General features: G+C 43.9%; 1 long non-coding RNA gene and 1 pseudogene across 1 annotated transcript; both read left to right on the top strand.

Moving 5' to 3' along the window:
* Positions 1-1,068: 1,068 nt before the first annotated feature.
* On the top strand, positions 1,069-4,989 carry LOC120026817. The gene is made up of 3 exons (XR_005473239.1): positions 1,069-1,106; positions 4,528-4,638; positions 4,951-4,989. It is a non-coding gene; the product is annotated as an uncharacterized LOC120026817 (long non-coding RNA).
* Positions 4,990-5,173: 184 nt separating this feature from the next.
* Positions 5,174-15,727, top strand: LOC120022345 (annotated as a pseudogene).
* Positions 15,728-23,503: the final 7,776 nt, after the last annotated feature.

Below are 23,503 nucleotides of genomic sequence, written 5' to 3'. Positions count from 1 at the left end.
CTATGATATGTAGGTTATATACAGTACATTCTCTGTCCTGCTACTGGTAGGCCTATAACATTATGTGAACTGATCTGAACAGGTTTAGGCTGGTCATCTATGATATGTAGGTTATATACAGTACATTCTCTGTCCTGCTACTGTTAGGCCTATAACATTATGTGTACTAACCTGAACAGGTTTAGACTGGTCATCTATGATATGTAGGCTATAGCTGAGGTATAGACCTTGATCTGCATATCACTAACAAACTGCTATTATACATTATAACCTAGTCTACTTTACATAATATAAAATCTCTTACTTGATGCAAAAAACCTTTCTGAATGGATCAATGATTTCCCCCTCAGATCAATCATGTCCATTTCAGCCCTTCTGTCTATATTCTCAGATACGTTTAGAAAAGAACAGATTGAAAGACAATGAACAATAAATATCCTGTTAATGAATACAAATAATTGTGAGACATGGCCTTGTGTTGCTGTAATGTCTATAACTACCTTAACAAACAGTGACTTATTATTATTATTATTATTATTATTATTGTTGCTGTACTGTCTATAACTACCTTAACAAACAGTGACTTATTATTATTATTGTTATTGTTGTTGCTGTACTGTCTAGAACTACCTTAACAGTGACTTATTATTATTATTATTATTGTTGCTGTACTGTCTATAACTACCTTAACAGTGACTTATTATTATTGTTATTATTATTATTATTATTGTTGCTGTACTGTCTATAACCACCTTAACAAACAGTGATTTATTATTATTATTGACAGTTACCATGGAGATGAAATGTCACAACTACATGATGCATTAAATCACCTGACTGTTTCGATATGTCTGTTAGTAAATGTTTTATTTCTCAAAGAAATAATGAATAAATGAAAACCATTGGAAATCAATTATTTGTTGTCACTGTGTTAACCACAACCAACATGCTGGATCTCTGTTTAGGGGACAGTGCTCTAAAATGAGTCTCTCTGTGGAGAGAGAGGGGGGCCCTGCCTCTAAAATGAGTCTCTCTGGGGAGAGAGAGGAAGGGGGTCCTGCCTCTAAAATGCATCTCTCTGGGGGACATGACACCAAAGCTAAGAGGTAAGATGACAATTTTATGAAGATTTGATTAAGTTTATTTCCAAAATAAATAGCTATCTTAAGATGAATGCACTTACTGTAAATCTCTCTGGATAAGAGCATCTGCTAAATCAGGGGTTCTCAATCCGGGGTCTGTGGAGGTACTGCATGGGTTCTCAATCCGGGGTCTGTGGAGGTACTGCAGGGGTTCTCAATCCGGGGTCTGTGGAGGTACTGCAGGGGTTCTCAATCCGGGGTCTGTGGAGGTACTGCAGGGGTTCTCAATCCGGGGTCTGTGGAGGTACTGCAGGGGTTCTCAATCCGGGGTCTGTGGAGGTACTGCAGGGGTTCTCAATCCGGGGTCTGTGGAGGTACTGCAGGGGTTCTCAATCCGGGGTCTGTGGAGGTACTACAGGGGTTCTCAATCCGGGGTCTGTGGAGGTACTGCTGGGGTTCTCAATCCGGGGTCTGTGGAGGTACTGCAGGGGTTCTCAATCCGGGGTCTGTGGAGGTACAGCAGGGGTTCTCAATCCGGGGTCTGTGGAGGTACTGCAGGGGTTCTCAATCTGGGGTCTGTGGAGGTACTGCAGGGGTTCTCAATCCGGGGTCTGTGGAGGTACTGCAGGGGTTCTCAATCCGGGGTCTGTGGAGGTACAGCAGGGGTTCTCAATCCGGGGTCTGTGGAGGTACTGCAGGGGTTCTCAATCCGGGGTCTGTGGAGGTACTGCAGGGGTTCTCAATCCGGGGTCTGTGGAGGTACTGCAGGGGTTCCACGGCACCCTGACTCTACTCGTTGCAATGTAAGACATTTGATAGAATTTTCACGACACGACCACTTTGCCTACTCTTAATTATTGCCTAATTTAATTGAATGCATATTTTTTTAACCAATTGTGATCGTTGTTACAAGCAGAATTTTGACAATATAACCGTTATATCAACACACTCTTCACACCCGTTTAACAACTCTAAATATCTTTGGCATAGTAGGCATCAAGTCCCTTCCCAATAATGTTGCCTACAACGTTGCATACAATGTTCATTTACATCTAACACATATCACGCCCTAGATGCCTTCAATTGCCCAATTTATAGCCATGCCCAATTTAGGATTATTTTTTAACAATGTGATGTTGTGCTCCAAAGGGATAACTTGAAATAACATGATGTAGGTATTTAAATAATCAGAAGAAAAACGTGTTTATTAAACACTCTTAGAAAAGAAGGTTCCATATAGAACCAAAAAGGCTTCTATCACTTCCTTAATATATGGAACCACTAAAAGTTATATATATGTTTTGGTTCAGTGAAGAAGAACCTCTAGAGTTCTGATCAACGAAAGGTGGATGTTTTGAGGATGTGAACCCAGCAGCTTTCCAGTGGTCAGATCAATTCCTCCCGTTTTTTCCAGCGCCCGGCCCAGGATTTGAACCTGCCACCTTTCGGCCACAGGTCCAACTCCTTATCTGCTGGATGAAAACCTGAGTTAATCTTCAGAAATAAGCATGAGTTAATCTGCCAAAATGAAGACAAAGTGCTATGCAGTTATACATGGTATCGCTTGTTATACATAATTATTATACATAAATTATTGCCAAAAGCACAAGACATACTGTTGCATGTAGGTCTATATTATTTATGGGTTGATCACATAGAAATATAAAACATTATTTTTAACTACTACAAAGCAATTACATGTGGCGCAGGAACCACTGACTCACTGCATTATTCTATGGTATTATCAAGACACCTGCTGTTAACTCTTAACTACTTAGGACAGCTCACCAGGTGTCCAAAATATCTGCCGACTAGGTGGGACTAGAGATTTCATGCATAGCTTTAATTTATACCCATAAGTGTAAAATGTCTTTATTCTCAGCACTTATACGAACAATTTTCTACTCTGAGACACTTTGGCGATATGGACCCAGATCTCAAAACATTGTTATAAAAAACGTAGAATGTTTGTTTAACATAATAATAAAAAATGAATATTACTAATGTAACCCACTGTAAAGACTGGGTTTAGTTGATTGTGTTGCACTGCTCATGTCCGCGTTCTGTAACTGTCCGCGTCCCCGTACAGTTCTGTCCGCGTCCCCGTTCGGTGTGGCGCCAAGCATATTGTCCGGTTACGCGCAGAGTTGGCTGAGGTGCTCTTGGGGAATAACGACGGAGTTCACTACAGTGTTGAGACACCGAAGTTTATTGTTCAATTAGCTTTTTTCTTTACGGTCAGGGACAGTATGAGTGTAGCCAGATCCTTTTCACTCTCTGTCCTTGTTTCATTTCGTGGTTCACCGGATTCGTCATTTTCATCGAGACGAGGTACAGAACGACCAGCTAGCTAGCCAAGCTAGTCGGTACAGCTCGGTAAGCTAGCTAGCTACTCTACCAGCAGCATCCTAGTTAACTTAGCTAACAATACATGATTCTCTCGTTGACGGATGCTGGCTACCTCTGTCCGGTTCTCCTCTCTTCACTAGATGGACGGTAACTTTAGTGTTTAACCCCTCTGTGTCCAAGGACCAATCTTTTGAATATTATTTTTGGGACGCCTCAATAGCAGGTATTGAACACCGGGTAAATAATCACTAGTCAGAGCCTCAACCTTAGTATACATTCATTATAAAAAACATCTTAATATCTGATATTGCGAGTAAACAACCTCGGAATAGAAAAGACAAGAGTGGTCTTCCAGCCCTCCAATAAATTACATAATTCAACCCTCCCGGTTAGTAAATTTACCTCAACATGCCCCCGGAGAAGGCAGAGTAACGACACCAGCCTTTTAGCGGGGCTGACTACAACGCTCGCGTCGCTAAATGAATTTCGTTATTAAAAATGACACACTGCTCGCGCCGACGAGCATCTAGAAGTCAGTTCTATTTGTGACGTAGATCGCGCTGCATCTCCTCATTGGTTTATTGAAGCAGGTACCCACGTGCCATCTCCTCATTGGTTTATTGAAGCAGGTACCCACGTGCCATCTCCTCATTGGTTTATAGAAGCAGGTACCCAGTGCCATCTCCTCATTGGTTTATAGAAGCAGGTACCCACGTGCCATCTTCTCATTGGTTTATAGAAGCAGGTACCCACGTGTCATCTCCTCATTGGTTTATAGAAGCAGGTACCCATGTGCCATCTCCTCATTGGTTTATAGAAGCAGGTACCCATGTGCCATCTCCTCATTGGTTTATAGAAGCAGGTACCCATGTGCCATCTCCTCATTGGTTTATAGAAGCAGGTACCCACGTGCCATCTCCTCATTTAGCAAAAAAACATAACTTAACATAAACATAATTTCTTTAAAGAATAAAAGGTAATTTACGAACATTTCTGAAAATGGATATATAGCGTTTGGAATGAAACTCTTCTTCTGTTTCCCCATCTGAGCTCAGAGTAGATGAGAGATGTAATGTTTGTCTCTGTTGTGTTGAAGTCCAATCAAGCAGGAGAGACCAGCCTCCCCTGAACCCAGCTGTGTGTCCATGAAGAGTGACCGGTCTATGGATCTACCTATATGGTTTAGAGACTTTTCTACTGAACAAAGGTAAGAAGAACTCATGGGTCATGGTCAGTGAGTTAAACAACACTGTCTCTAGTCATTTCTCCTCTCCCATTTTCCCATTTCTATTTGTTGTTAACATAATCCATAGGCTAATCATTTTGTCCATTTTCATAGTCCTAAAACAATAATAATCAAACACAACATTCCCTCCCTCCGTGTGTGTGTGTGTGTGTGTGTGTGTGTGTGTGTGTGTGTGTGTGTGTGTGTGTGTGTGTGTGTGTGTGTGTGTGTGTGTGTGTGTGTGTGTGTGTGTGTACGACCTGGAGGAGATGTAATCTCATGTTTTGTCCACAGAAACCAACAGGAGAGATCAGAGTCAGAGATTCTCAGTGGTCAGTCTTCCCAGAGTCATCAAACAGACCTGGCCTCCATATTCAGTGTATGTGGTCCTGTTATGTACATTTGTTTTTGTTTACCTCAAGTAAAGTTGATCTGTCAATCATTCATTAATGTGTTAATGAGAAAGCATTTTGTCTCTTGCTTAACTTATTTAGTTTATTTATTTCAGTTGCTTGAAGAGAAAATTATGACATTTGTGAAGAACGAGCTGAAGATGTTCAAGAGGATTCTTAGTCCAGAACTCCCAGAAGGCTTTGAGAGTCAGAAGCAGGATAAGGAAGTGGTGGATGCTGAAGATGAGAAGCAGGAGAGCAGTGCCAGAGAGGGGGCTCTGAAGATCACACTGCACGTCCTGAGGAAAATGAACCAGAAGGAGCTTGCTGACACACTGGAGAAATGTAAGATCTGTCTGCCTCATGTTGAATGCTGTTTTATAACATTTAAAAGCTGTAGCTAAAGTACAGCTAAAGTAGCTGTGTAACTCAATGATATTGTAGCAGCCTTAACTAGAGGTCGACCGATTATGATTTTTCAACGCAGATACCGATACCGATTATTGGACGACCAAAAAAGCCGATACAATGTTTTTTTACATTTACTTGTAATAATGACAATTACAACAATACTGAATGAACACTTATTTTAACTTAATATAATACATCAATAAAATCAATCTTGCCTCAAGTAAATAATGAAACATGTTCAATTTGGTTTAAATAATGCAAAAACAAAGTGTTGGAGAAGAAAGTAAAAGTGCAATATGTGCCATGTAAGAAAGCTAACGTTTCAGTTCCTTGCTCAGAACATGAGAACATATGAAAGCTGGTGTTTCCTTTTAACATGAGTCTTCAATATTCCCAGGTAAGAAGTTTTAGGTTGTAGTTATTATAGGAATTATAGGACTATTTCCCTCTATACCATTTGTATTTCATTAACCTTTGACTATTGGATGTTCTTATAGGCACTTTAGTATTGCCAGTGTAACAGTATAGCTTCCGTGCCTCTCCTCGCTCCTCCCTGGGCTCGAACCAGGAACACAACGACAACAGCCACCCTCGAAGCAGCGTTACCCATGCAGAGCAAGGGGAACAACCACTCCAAGTCTCAGAGCGAGTGACGTTTGAAACGCTATTAGCGCGCGCTAACTAGCCAGCCATTTCACATCGGTTACACCAGCCTCATCTCGGGAGTTGATAGGCTTGAAGTCATAAACAGCGCGATGCTTGACGCACAACGAAGAGCTGCTGGCAAAACGCACGAAAGTGCTGTTTGAATGAATGTTTACGCGCCTTCTTCTGCCTACCACCGCTCAGTCAGATACTTAGATACTTAGATGCTTGTATGCTCAGTCAGATTATATATATTATCTAGCAGGACACGCTAGATAATATCTAGTAATATCATCAACCATGCGTAGTTAACTAGTGGTTATGATTGATTGATTGTTTTTTATAAGATAAGTTTAATGCTAGCTAGCAACTTACCTTGGCTTACTGCATTCACGTAACAGGCAGTCTCCTTGTGGAGTGCAACGAGAGGCAGGCAGGTCGTTATTGCGTTGGACTAGTTAACCTGACGGTTGCAATATTGGATCCCCCGAGCTGACAAGGTGAAAATCTGTCGTTACTCCCCTGAACGAGGCAGTCATTGAAAATAAGAATGTGTTCTTTTTTTTTTTTTTTATTATTATTTTTATAAATTTTTATCCCATTTTCTCCCCAATTTTCGTGGTATCCAATCGCTAGTAATTACTACCTTGTCTCATCGCTACAACTCCCGTACGGGCTCGGGAGAGACGAAGGTCGAAAGCCATGCGTCCTCCGAAGCACAACCCAACCAGCCGTACTGCTTCTTAACACAGCGCGCCTCCAACCCGGAAGCCAGCCGCACCAATGTGTCGGAGGAAACACCGTGTACCTGGCCCCCTTGGTTGGCGCGCACTGCGCCCGGCCCGCCACAGGAGTCGCTGGAGCGCGATGAGACAAGGATATCCCTACCGGCCAAACCCTCCCTACCCCGGACGACGCTATGCCAATTGTGCGTCGCCCCACGGACCTCCCGGTCGCGGCCGGCTGCGACAGAGCCTGGGCGCGAACCCAGAGACTCTGGTGGCGCAGTTAGCACTGCGATGCAGTGCCCTAGACCACTGCGCCACCCGGGAGGCAAGAATGTGTTCTTAACTGACTTGCCTAGTTAAATAAAGAAGAAGAAAAAAAGAAAAAATCAGTGTCCAAAAATACCGATTTCCGATTGTTATGAAAACTTGAAATCGGCCCAAATTAATCAGCCATTCCGATGAATCGGTCGACCTCTAGCCTTAACACAACACCTAGTGACCTCATCAAGTAGCAGCAGGGATGTGTTGTGGTGATTAATTTAGAGAGAGAGACAACATTAATAATACCATCAATAATACCAATAATAATATAATCAGTCACACCAGTCTGTAATGCATTATGAAAACATTTACACATTTAGACAGTCAGTTAAGAGAAGAAATGATTATAATTATAAACTTCATAACAGTCCTACAATACTGTAGGCATTAAAACAGACGTAATATTAATACCGTCTGTGTTATTTCTAGATTCAGATGAGCTTGCTGTGATTTGCCAACGTGAACTCAAATCTAATTTAAAGAAGAAGTTTCAATGTGTATTTGAGGGGATCGCTAAACAAGGAAACCCAACACTTCTCAATAAGATCTACACAGAGCTCTACATCACAGAGGGTGGAACAGGAGAGGTCAATAATGAACATGAGCTGAGACAGATTGAGACAACAACCAGGAAACAAGCAAGACCAGAGACTGCAGTCAAATGTAACGACATCTTCAAACCCTTAACTGGACAAGACAAACTTATTAGAACTGTGCTGACAAAGGGAGTCGCTGGCATTGGAAAAACAGTCTCTGTGCAGAAGTTCATTCTGGATTGGGCTGAAGGAAAAGCAAATCAGGATGTCCAATTTGTATTTTCCTTCCCTTTTCGGGAGCTGAATTTGATGAAAGGGGACAAACACACTTTCATTGAGCTTCTCAATCACTTCTCAATGGAAACCAAACAATCAGGAATCTCCATCTCCAACAAGTACAAAGTTCTGTTCATCTTTGATGGTCTGGATGAGTGCCGACTGCCCCTAGACTTCAAGAATAACAAGATCTGTTGGGACGTCACAGAGTCAACCTCCGTGGATGTTCTGCTGACAAATCTCATCAAGGGAAATCTTCTTCCCTCTGCTCTCCTTTGGATAACTACCCGACCTGCAGCAGCCAATACGATCCCTTCAGTGTGTGTTGACCAGGTAACAGAGGTACGAGGGTTCAATGACCCACAGAAGGAGGAGTACTTCAGGAAGAGATTCAGGGATAAGGACCTGGCCAGCAGAATCATCTCACACATAAAGACATCAAGGAGCCTCCACATCATGTGCCACATTCCAGTCTTCTGTTGGATTTCTGCAACAGTCCTTGAACACATGTTGAAACATAAGAGAGAAGAGATGCCCAAGACTCTGACTGAGATGTACACACACCTTGTGGTGTTTCATACCAAACAGAAGAATGAAAAGTATCTTGGGAAAGAAGAGACAGGTCCACACTGGAATAAAGAGAGCATTCTGTCACTGGGTAAACTGGCTTTTCAACAGCTTGTGAATGGCAATCTGATTTTCTATGAAGAAGACATGAAAGTGGCTGGCATTGATGTCAGTGAAGCCTCAGTGTACTCAGGATTGTGCACACAGCTCTTTAAAGAGGAATGTGGGCTGTACCAGGACAAGGTGTACTGCTTTGTTCATCTGAGCATTCAGGAGTTTCTGGCTGCTGTATATGTGTTCCTCTCATTCATCAACAACAATGAGAATCTAATGGACAAACTGCAAACAAACGACGAGCGTGAAGTTACTTTCTACAAGAGTGCTGTGGATAAAGCCTTACAAAGTGAGACGGGAAACCTGGACCTTCTCCTCCGCTTCCTTCTTGGCCTCTCACTGGAGTCCAATCAGAAGCACTTACGAGGTCTACTGACAAAGACAAGAAGCAGCTCACAGAGCCATGAAGAAACAGTCAAGTACATCAAGGAGAAGATCGGGGAAAATCTCTCTCCAGAGAGGAGCATCAATCTGTTCCACTGTCTGAATGAACTGAATGACCATTCTCTAGTGGAGGAGATTCAAAGCTACCTGAGATCAGGAAGTCTCTCAGAAGACGACCTGTCACCTGCACAGTGGTCAGCTCTGGTCTTTGTGTTGCTGACTTCAGAAAAGGAGCTGGATGTGTTTGACCTGAAGAAATACTCCAGATCAGAGGAAGGTCTTCTGAGGCTGCTACCAGTGGTCAAAGCCTCCAGAGCTGTTCTGTGAGTACATAAAATGACATATAAGAACTAATCATCAGGAAGCAATATTCAGTTTAGAGAAAAATATGTATTATAATATGTATATAATATTACGTTGAAAAACATATTGAATAAATGCATTGATTTTCACATTAGTATAACAAAATGACCGTACAATTCTAGGAGATGGAAGATGAATCTATATGTTGTTTCGGATAATTAACCAAATGCATCTGCCATTGTCCTTCTACACTACTCGTTAAATTAACAGTGTGTTTGTGAAGTCATGATGATCTCTCTGTCAGGCTGTCAGGCTGTGGAGTCACAGAGGAAGGCTGTGCTTCTCTGGTCTCAGCTCTGGAGTCAAACCCCTCACACCTGAGAGAGCTGGATCTGAGTAACAATGACCTGAATGATTCAGGAGTGAAGCTGCTCTCTGCTGGACTGGGGAATCCCCACTGTAAACTGGAGACTCTGAGGTCAGTATTCCTGTAGTTGGTCAACAAGTGATAACTGTTCACCAGATCCACATGTGTTTACCAGGCACACGTAGTCCACACCATATGTGTTTGGACAGTGAAGCTCACAGTTTTACATTTGGTGTTATGCCCCAGCATGTTGGATTTGAGATATAATGTTTCGTATTAGATGACAGTACAGAATGTCACCTTTCACATACATATTTATGTATGTACAGTGGCTTGCAAAAGTTTTCACCCCCTTTGGCATTTTTCCTATTTTGTTGCCTAAAAACCTGTAATTAAAATAGATGTTTTGGGAGTTTGTATCATTTGATTTACACAACATGCCTACCACTTTGAAGATGCACTGTGATAAACTGCATCCAATTTCTTAAGTAGAGGCTATTTTATAGATGACATCGCCGAAGTCGAGGATCGGTAGGATGGTCAGTTTTACGAGGGTATGTTTGGTTGCATGAGTGAAGGATGCTTTGTTGCGAAATAGGAAGCCGATTCTAGATTTAATTTTGGATTGGAGATCAATCAATCAATCAAGTTTATTTTATATAGCCCTTCGTACATCAGCTAATATCTCGAAGTGCTGTACAGAGACCCAGCCTAAAACCCCAAACAGCTAGAATGCAGGTGTAGAAGCACGGTGGCTAGGAAAAACTCCCTAGAAAGGCCAAAACCTAGGAAGAAACCTAGAGAGGAACCAGGCTATGAGGGGTGGCCAGTCCTCTTCTGGCTGTGCCGGGTGGAGATTATAACAGAACATGGCCAAGATGTTCAAAAATGTTCATAAGTGACAAGCATGGTCAAATAATAATCATGAATAATTTTCAGTTGGCTTTTCATAGCCGATCATTAAGAGTTGAAAAACAACAGGTCTGGGACAGGTGGCGGTTCCATAACCGCAGGCAGAACAGCTGAAACCGGAACAGCAGCAAGGCCAGGCGGACTGGGGACTGGGAGATGCTTAATATGAGTCTGGAAGGAGAGTTAACAGTCTAACCAAAAACCTAGGTATTTGTAGTTGTCCACATATTCTAAGTCAGAGCCGTCCAGAGGGGTGATGCTGGACGGTCGGGCGGGTGCGGGCAGTGATCAGTTGGCCAGAAGTATACAGAATGGTGTTGTCTGCGTAGAGGTGGATCAGAGAATCACCAGCAGCGAGAGCGACATCATTGATGTATACAGAGAAGAGAGTCGGCCTGAGAATTGAACCCTGTGGCACCCCCATAGAGACTGCCAGAGGTCCGGCCAACGGGCCCTCCGATTTGACACACTGAACTCTATCAGAGAAGTAGTTGGTGAACCAGGCGAGGCAATCATTTGAAAAACCAAGGCTGTTGAGTCTGCCAATAAGAATGTGGTGATTGACAGAGTCGAAAGCCTTGGCCAGGTCGATGAATACGGCTGCACAGTAATGTCTCTTATCGATGGCGGTTATGATATCGTTTAGGACCTTGAGCGTGGCTGAGGTGCACCCATGACCAGCTTTGAAACCAGATTGCATAGCAGCAAAGGTACGGTGAGATTCGAAGTGGTCGGTAATCTGTTTATTAACTTGTCGAAGACCTTAGAAAGGCAGGGCAGGATAGTAATAGGTCTGTAGCTATTTGGGTCTCAAGTGTCTCCCCCTTTGAAGACGGGGATGACTGCGGCAGCTTTCCAATCTTTGGGAATCTCAGACGATACGAAAGAGAGGTTGAACAGGCTAGTAATTGTGGTTGCAACAATTTCAGCAGATAATTTTAGAAAGAGAGGGTCCAGATTGTCTAGCCCGACTGATTTGTAGGGGTCCAGATTTTGCAGCTCTTTCAGAACATCAGCTGACTGGATTTGGATGAAGGAGAAATGGGGGAGGCTTGGGCGAGTTGCTGTGGGGAGTGCAGGGCTGTTGACCGGGGTAGGGTTAGCCAGGTGGAAAGCATGGCCAGCCGTAGAAAAATGATTATTGAAATTCTCAATTATAGTGGATTTATCGTGGTGACAGTGTTTCCTAGCCTCAGTGCAGTGGGCAGCTGGGAGGAGGTGCTCTTATTCTCCATGGACTTTAGTGTCCCAGAACTTTTTTGAGTTTGTGCTACAGGATGAAAATTTCTGCTTGAAAAAGCTAGCCTTAGCTTTCCTAACTGCCTGTGTATATTTGTTCCTGACTTCCTTGAAAAGTTGCATATCACGGGGGCTATTCGATGCTAATGCAGAACGCCACAGGATGTTTTTGTGCTGGTCAAGGGCAGTCAGGTCTGGAGAGAACCAAGGGCTATATCTGTTCCTGGTTCTACATTTTTTGAAAGGGGCATGCTTATTTAAGATGGTGAGGAAGGCACTTTTAAAGAATGACCAGGCATCCTCTACTGACGGGATGAGGTCAATATCCTTCCAGGATACCCGGGCCAGGTCGATTAGGAAGGCCTGCTCGCTGAAGTGTTTTAGGGAGCGTTTGATAGTGATGAGGGGTGGTCGTTTGACCCGTTACGGATGCAGGCAATGAGGCAGTGATCGCTGAGATCTTGGTTGAAAACAGCAGAGGTGTATTTGGAGGGCAAGTTGGTTAGGATGATATCGTTGAGGGTGCCCGTGTTTACGGATTTGGGGTTGTACCTGGTGGGTTCATTGACAATTTGTGAGAGATTGAAGGCATCAAGCTTAGATTGTAGGATGGCCGGGGTGTTAAGCATGTCCCAGTTTAGGTCACCTAGCAGCACGAGCTGTGAAGATAGATGGGGGGCAATCAGTTCACATATGGTGTCCAGGGCACAGCTGGGGGCAGAAGGTGGTCTATAGCAAGCGGAGACGGTGAGAGACTTGTTTCTGGAAAGGTGGATTTTTAAAAGTAGAAGCTCGAATTGTTTGGGTACAGACCTGGATAGTAGGACAGAACTCTGCAGGCTGTCTCTACAGTAGATTGCAACTCCACCCCATTTGGCAGTTCTATCTTTAAACAGATTCAGATCTGTTTAATCCAACTCTTAGTTTCCTGATTCAGATCTGTTTAAACCAACTCTTAGTTTCCTGATTCAGATCTGTTTAAACCATCTCTTAGTTTCCTGATTCAGAACTGTTTAAACCAACTCTTAGTTTCCTGATTCAGATCTCTTCTAACCAACTCTTAGTTTCCTGATTCAGATCTGTTTAAACCAACTCTTAGTGTTATTATTCATTATTTATTTATGATTTGTATTAATAAAGGCATGATGAGGATTAATTTAGTATTGTTTAGAAACGTGTTATCTACTCCCTTAGACAGTAAATTACTCCAGTCATCATCCACAGTTCAGTTACTATTGGGCAAAACACAACCAAAACACAACCAAAACAAACTGCAAATGCAACCAATGAGTTTGGAACCAAATACTACACTTTCGACTACTTTAATACACTATAAGTAAATTGATCAGAATATTTACGACTTCTTCAAATTATCAAAGTATGGGGGGACTAGATACATAAAGTGCTTTCATTTCTAAATGGTGAAACAGATATGTATTAAAATACCCCCAAATAAAAGGTGACATTATATACTGTCACCTCATATGAAACATTTGATCTGAAATCCAAAATGTTGGAGTATAGAGCCACATTTAAAATGTTAGCTTCACTGTCAAAATAGATATGGTGTGGACTGTATACTCAATACAATCTAAATCTGATACCTCACTGTCATTATAGATATGGTGTGGACTGTATACTCAATACAATCTAAATCTGATACCTCACTGTCATTATAGATATGGTGTGGACTGTATACTCAATACAATCTAAATCTGATACCTCACTGTCATTATAGATATGGTGTGGACTGTATACTCAATACAATCTAAATCTGATACCTCACTGTCATTATAGATATGGTGTGGACTGTATACTCAATACAATCTAAATCTGATACCTCACTGTCATTATAGATATGATGTGGACTGTTTACTCAATACAATCTAAATCTGATACCTCACTGTCTGTCTTTTGACTGATACTGCTTTTTAAACTGGTCTGGTCAGTCTACTCAAATATTTGTACTATACATTTTTCTCTCTACAAGCAATACTTTGATAATTGTAATTTCTAAAAATGAAACATCAATTTATGAATAGATATGGCAGGTTTCAGGACATAGATGTATCTGAATATGTTGAAAAAATATTCTGTCACGATTTTCACCACCAAAGAATAGATGTGTGATTTTAAAATGATTTGACTCTTTGCAGGCTGTCAGGCTGTCTAGTCACAGAGGAAGGCTGTGCTTCTCTGGTCTCAGCTCTGAGGTCAAACCCCTCACACCTGAGAGAGCTGGACCTGAGCTACAATCACCCAGGAGACTCAGGAGTCAGACTGCTCTCTGCTGGACTGGAGGATCCACACTGCAGACTGGAGAAACTCAAGTATGTAGAGGGTTTATGTCAATGTTCATATCAGACATGTTTGACTTATCAGGCTGGTTAAGACAAACATTCTTACCACCACTTGGACAAAGTTATATGCTGACTGTGTGTGTGTGTGTGTGTGTGTTGTGTCTGTCCAGTGTGTGTGTGTCCTGTGTGTCTGTCGTGTGTGTGTATGTGTCCAGTGTGAAACACACAGACACACACATACACACTGGGCACACACACACAGGACACACTGGACACAAACACTGTGTGTCCAGTGTGTGTCCAGTGTGTGTGTGTGTGTGTGTGTGTGTGTGTGTGTGTGTGTGTGTGTGTGTGTGTGTGTGTGTGTGTGTGTGTGTGTGTATGTGTGTGTGTGTGTGTATGTGTGTGTGTGTGTGTGTGTGTGTGTGTGAGTTCAGGTGTATCCCTCAATGACTGTCTGTTCTTCTGCTTACCGCTACAGTGTGGAACATGGTGGAGAGAACACAATGAAACCTGGGCTTAGAAAATGTGAGTGTTGACTGCTGTGAAGAATATGACTAAGAATAAGTCTTAATTCAAGTTAAGTCAAAGTCAAAGACCACCATCATTACTGACTTGGTCATATTAAATATCAGCTGTAGTTCTACAGAAACAGAAATCAGGGACACCTAGCGTTTACAAAGAGTTGCTTTGACAATGTGTGTGTGTGTGTGTGTGTGTGTGTGTGTGTGTGTGTGTGTGTCTGTGTGGTGGTGGGTGGGTGTGTGTGTGTGTGTGTGTGTGTGTGTGTGTGTGTGTGTGTGTGTGTGTGTGTGTGTGTGTGTGTGTGTGTGTGTGTGTGTGTGTGTGTAATTAATGGGAATAAGTGTGTTTTATATTACCATACAGTATAACATATGATCATTCAACAAGTCTCAAGTTACCTTCACTTCTCCTTTTGATACCTAGAAACATCTACATTAAATGAATTAGTGAAAAGTGAGTTAACATTCTAATGTGAATGATGATGATTTCTAATATTGTGTCTGGTTTCATCCATCAGATGTCTGTGATCTCACACTGGACCTAAACACAGTAAACAGACTCCTCTCTCTGTCTGAGGAGAACAGAAAGGTGACAGGGAGGAGAGAAGAAGCAGCCGTATCCTGATCACCCAGAGAGATTTGAGGACTGGAGACAGGTGCTGTGTAGAGAGGGTCTGACTGGGTGCTGTTACTGGGAGGTAGAGTGGAGTGGGATAAGGGGGGCTGGTATAGGAGTGACATATAAAGGAATCAGCAGGAGAGGAAGGGTTGATGACTGTTGTCTTGGATACAATGACAAGTCCTGGAGTCTGACCTGCTCTGACAACAGTTACATTGCCAGGCACAATAATAATCGGACTACCATAGACGTCCCCTCCTCCAGCTCCCACAGAGTAGGAGTGTATCTGGACTGGCCAGCCGGCACTCTGTCCTTCTATAGAGCCTCCTCTGACACACTGACCCACCTGATCACATTCACCTCCACATTCACTGAGCCCCTCTATCCAGGGTTTGGGCTTTGGTATGATGGCAACTCAGTGTCCCTGAAATAATAACCTGACAAACACACACACACTGGACAGACACACACACTCACACTGGACACACACACACACTCACACTGGACACACACACACACTCACACTGGACACACACACACACACACTGGAAACACACACATACACACACACACACACTGGACACACACACACACACACACTGGACACACACACACACTGGAAACACACTGGACACACACACAGGACACACTCACACTGGACAGACACACTGGACACACACACTCACACTGGACACACACTGGACACACACACAGGACACACACACACTGGACACACACACACACACTGGACACACACACACACACTGGACACACACACACACTGGAAACACACTCACACTGGACACACACACACACTCACTGGACACACACACAGACACACTGGACACACACACACTCACACTGGACACACACACACTCACACTGGACACACACACACTCACTGGACACACACACACACTGGAAACACACACACACACTGGACACACACACACACACTGGACACACACACACACTGGACACACACACACACTCACTGGACACACACACAGACACACTGGACACACACACAGACACACTGGACACAAACACTGGACAACCACACAGGACACACACTGGACACACACACTCACACACACTGGACACACACACTCACACTGGACACACACTGGACACACACACAGGACACACACACACTGAACACACACACACACACACTGGGCACACACACACACACTGGGCACACACACACACACTGGGCACACACACACACACACTGGACACACACACACACTGGACACACACACACACTGGAAACACACACTCACACTGGACACACACTCACACTGGACACACACACTCACTGGACACACACACACACACACTGGACACACACACACACACACACTGGACACACACACACTCACTGGACAGACACACTGGACACACACACACACTGGGCACACACACAGACACACTGGACACACACACAGACACACTGGACACACACACAGACACACTGGACACACACACTCACATTGGACACACACACTGGACACACACACTCACACTGGACACACACTGGACACATACACAGGACACACACACACTGGACACACACACACACAGACTGGACACACACACACAGACTGGAAACACACACACACACTGGACACACACACACACACACTGGACACACACACACACTGGACACACACACACACACACTGGACACACACACACACACACTGGACACACACACAGACACACTGGACACACACACAGACACACTGGACACAAACACTGGACACACACACTGGACACACACACTCACACTGGACACACACTGGACACACACACAGGACACACACACACTGAACAAACACACACACACACACACTCTGAACACACACACACACTGGAAACACACACACACTGGGCACACACTCACACACTGGACACACACACACACACTGGACACACACACACTGGAAACACACACTCACACTGGACACACACTCACACTGGACACACACACTCACTGGACACACACACAGACACACTGGACACACACACACACTCACACTGGACACACACACACTCACTGGACAGACACACTGGAAACACACACTCACTGGACACACACACAGACACACTGGAAACACACACAGACACACTGGACACACACACTCACATTGGACACACACACTCACACTGGACACACACTGGACACACACACAGGACACACACACACTGGACACACACACACACACACTGGACACACACACACACACACTGGACACACACACACACACACACTGGACACACACACACTCACACTGGACACACACACACTCACTGGACACACACACACACTGGAAACACACACACACACTGGACACACACACACACACTGGACACACACACACACTGGACACACACACACACTCACTGGACACACACACAGACACACTGGACACACACACAGACACACTGGACACAAACACTGGACAACCACACAGGACACACACTGGACACACACACTCACACACACTGGACACACACACTCACACTGGACACACACTGGACACACACACAGGACACACACACACTGAACACACACACACACACACTGGGCACACACACACACACTGGGCACACACACACACACTGGGCACACACACACACACACTGGACACACACACACACACTGGACACACACACACACTGGAAACACACACTCACACTGGACACACACTCACACTGGACACACACACTCACTGGACACACACACAGACACACTGGACACACACACACACTCACACTGGACACACACACACTCACTGGACAGACACACTGGACACACACACACACTGGGCACACACACAGACACACTGGACACACACACAGACACACTGGACACACACACAGACACACTGGACACACACACTCACATTGGACACACACACTGGACACACACACTCACACTGGACACACACTGGACACATACACAGGACACACACACACTGGACACACACACACACTCACTGGACACACACACACACTGGAAACACACACACACACTGGACACACACACACACACACTGGACACACACACACACTGGACACACACACACACACACTGGACACACACACACACACACTGGACACACACACACACTGGACACACACACAGACACACTGGACACAAACACTGGACACACACACTGGACACACACACTCACACTGGACACACACTGGACACACACACAGGACACACACACACTGAACACACACACACACACACACACTGGGCACACACACACACACTGGACACACACACACACTGGGCACACACACACACACACTGGACACACACACACACACTGGACACACACACACTGGAAACACACACTCACACTGGACACACACTCACACTGGACACACACACTCACTGGACACACACACAGACACACTGGACACACACACACACTCACACTGGACACACACACACTCACTGGACAGACACACTGGACACACACACACACTGGACACACACACAGACACACTGGACACACACACAGACACACTGGACACACACACTCACATTGGACACACACACTGGACACACACACTCACACTGGACACACACTGGACACACACACAGGACACACACACACTGGACACACACACACACACACTGGACACACACACACACACACACTGGACACACACACTCACACTGGACACACACTGGACACACACACAGGACACACACACACACACACTGGGCACACACACACACACTGGACACACACACACAAACACACACACACTGGAAACACACGCACACACACTGGACACACGCACACACACTGGACACAAACACACACTGGAAACACACACTCACACTGGACACACACTCACACTCACTGGACACACACACAGACACACTGGACACACACACTCACACTGGACACACACTGAACACACTCACACTGGACACACACACTCACACTGGACACACACACTGGAAACACACACTCACTGGACACACACACAGACACACTGGAAACACACACACTCACACTGGACAAACACACACACTCACACTGGACACACACTGGACAGATACACACACACTGGACACACACACACACACACTGGACACACACACACACACACACACTCACACTGGACACACACACAGACACACTGGACACACACACACACACACACACACACACTGGACAGATACACACACACTGGACACACACACACACACACACTGGACACACACACAGGACACACACACACACACACACACTGGACACATACACACACACACTGGACACACACACACACACACTGGACACACACACACACACTGGACACACACACACACACTGGACACACACACAGACACACTGGACACACACACAGACACACTGGACACAAACACTCACACTGGACACACACTGGACACACACACACTCACACTGGACACACACACACTCACTGGACACACACACAGACATCCTGGACACACACACACAGACACACTGGACACACACACACACACACACACTGGACACACACACACTCACACTGGACAAACACACACACTCACACTGGACACACACTGGACAGATACACACACACTGGACACACACACACACACACACAAACTGGACACACACACACAAACAAACACACTGGACACACACACTCACACTGGACACACACACAGACACAGACTGGACACACACACACAGACACAGACTGGACACACACACACACACACACACTGGACACACACACACTCATACTGGACACACACACACACACTGGACAGATACACACACACTGGACACACACACACACACACACACACACTCACACTGGACACACACACACACTCACACTGGACACACACACACACACACACACACACACACACACACACACACACACACACACACACACACACACACACACAGGACAGATACACACACACACACACACACACACACACACACACACACACACACACACACTGGACAGATACACACACACACACACACACACACACACACACACACACACACACACACACACACACACACACACACACACACACACTGGACAGATACACACACACTGGACACACACACACACACACACACACTGGACACACACTCACACACACTGGACACACACACACACTCACACTGGACACTGGACAGATACACACACACTGGACAGACACACACACACTCATACTGGACACACACACTCACACTGGACACACACACACACACTGGACACATACACACACACACACACACTGGACAGATACACACACACTGGACACACTCACACATGACACACACACACACACTCACACTGGACAGACACACACACTGGAAACACACACACACACTGGACACACACACACACTGGACACACACACACACACACACTGGACACACACACACACACTGGAAACACACACACACACACACACACACTGGACACACACACACACACACTGGACACACACACACACTGGACACACACACACACTGGAAACACACACACACACTCACACTGGACACACACACACACACACACACACTGGACACACACACACACACACACCGGAAACACACACACACACACTGGACACACACACACACTGGACACACACACACACACTGGAAACACACACACACACTCACACAGGACACACACACACACACACTGGACACACACTCACACTGGACACACACACACACACTGGACACACACACACACACACTCACACTGGACACACACACACTGGACACACACACACACACACACACACACACACACACAGTGGACACACGGGACACACACACATGCGTGTCTTCCTATAATTGTGACAATAACACTGTTAAAATACCAATGTGATCATTTGTTGTCTTTTATGTTGAATAACAAATTGTATAATTATATATGGACATACGCTCCATAGTTGTACAAGTATACAAGGATATATTGTACTTTTCATAATAAAACATAGTTGAAACAAGAAAAGCATGTTAATTGTGAAAACAGTTTGGTTATTGATGTTACGTTTCCTCTGTCAGGTTGACGTTAACCTGCGACTGGTTGAAACATGAAACAAATATGAAATGAAATACAAAAAAATTAAATATGTGGAATTGAATTAAACAAATTGTACAACAGAGTGTTGTGATGCAGGGTCACTATAGCAACAGAGTGTTGTAATGCAGGGTCACTATAGCAACATAGTGTTGTGATGCAGGGTCACTATAGTAACATAGTGTTGTAATGCAGAACACTAAAGTTGGTCATGATGTTTCTCTAAAACACAGAACACTAAAGTTGGTCATGATGTTTCTCTAAAACACAGAACACTAAAGTTGGTCATGATGTTTCTCTGAAACAGTAAAGACTAAAGTTGGTCATGATGTTTCTCTAAAACAGTAAAAACTAAAGTTGGTCATGATGTTTCTCTGAAACACAGAACACTAAAGTTGGTCATGATGTTTCTCTAAAACAGTAAAAACTAAAGTTGGTCATGATGTTTCTCTAAAACACAGAACACTAAAGTTGGTCATGATGTTTCTCTAAAACAGTAAAGACTAAAGTTGGTCATGATGTTTCTCTAAAACAGTAAAGACTAAAGTTGGTCATGATGTTTCTCTGAAACACAGAACACTAAGTTGGTCATGATGTTTCTCTGAAACACAGAACACTAAAGTTGGTCATGATGTTTCTCTGAAACACAGAACACTAAAGTTGGTCATGATGTTTCTCTGAAACCCGGAACACTAAAGTTGGTCATGATGTTTCTCTAAAACACAGAAGACTAAAGTTGGTCATGATGTTTCTCTGAAACACAGAACACTAAAGTTGGTCATGATGTTTCTCTAAAACACAGAACACTAAAGTTGGTCATGATGTTTCTCTAAAACAGTAAAGACTAAAGTTGGTCATGATGTTTCTCTAAAACACAGAACACTAAAGTTGGTCGTGATGTTTCTCTGAAACACAGAACACTAAAGTTGTCATGATGTTTCTCTAAAACACAGAACACTAAAGTTGGTCATGATGTTTCTCTAAAACACAGAACACTAAAGTTGGTCATGATGTTTCTCTGAAACACAGAACACTAAAGTTGGTCATGATGTTTCTCTGAAACAGTAAAGACTAAAGTTGGTCATGATGTTTCTCTAAAACAGTAAACACTAAAGTTGGTCATGATGTTTCTCTAAAACAGTAAGACTAAAGTTGGTCATGATGTTTCTCTAAAACAGTAAAGACTAAAGTTGGTCATGATGTTTCTCTAAAAACAGTAAACACTAAAGTTGGTCATGATGTTTTCTCTGAAACAGTAAAGACTAAAGTTGGTCATGATGTTTCTCTAAAACAGTAAAGACTAAAGTTGATCATGATGTTTCTCTAAAACAGTAAAGACTAAAGTTGGTCATGATGTTTCTCTGAAACACAGAACACTAAAGTTGGTCATGATGTTTCTCTGAAACACAGAACACTAAAGTTGGTCATGATGTTTCTCTGAAACACAGAACACTAAAGTTGGTCATGATGTTTCTCTGAAACACAGAACACTAAAGTTGGTCATGATGTTTCTCTGAAACACAGAACACTAAAGTTGGTCGTGATGTTTCTCTAAAACACAGAACACTAAAGTTGGTCATGATGTTTCTCTAAAACAGAAAAGACTAAAGTTGGTCATGATGTTTCTCTAAAACACAGAACACTAAAGTTGGTCATGATGTTTCTCTAAAACAGTAAAGACTAAAGTTGGTCATGATGTTTCTCTAAAACACAGAACACTAAAGTTGGTCATGATGTTTCTCTAAAACACAGAACACTAAAGTTGGTCATGATGTTTCTCTAAAACAGTAAAGACTAAAGTTGGTCATGATGTTTCTCTAAAACACAGAACACTAAAGTTGGTCATGATGTTTCTCTAAAACACAGAACACTAAAGTTGGTCATAAGCAGAGGTCCTAGCAGAGCCAACGTGCAGTGTGTATATTTCAACAAGCTGTTCCTGTGTCACATACCGAATAGCCGATACCATGAATGTCCTTTACAAAAAAAGACTCAGCTACATAGATGCTGCCAAGATGAAGATGTTGGACCATATTGCAGATGTTCTCTTTGCAGAAAGGATGCTAAACAGTGGAGAGTTGGAAAGTATCCAGTCTATAGG

This window comes from Salvelinus namaycush, chromosome 2 (assembly GCF_016432855.1).
Source record: "Salvelinus namaycush isolate Seneca chromosome 2, SaNama_1.0, whole genome shotgun sequence".
Taxonomy (NCBI): Eukaryota; Metazoa; Chordata; class Actinopteri; order Salmoniformes; family Salmonidae; genus Salvelinus; species Salvelinus namaycush.
Note: the sequence above shows the minus strand (reverse complement) of the source record. Positions and strands in the feature narration are given on the sequence as shown.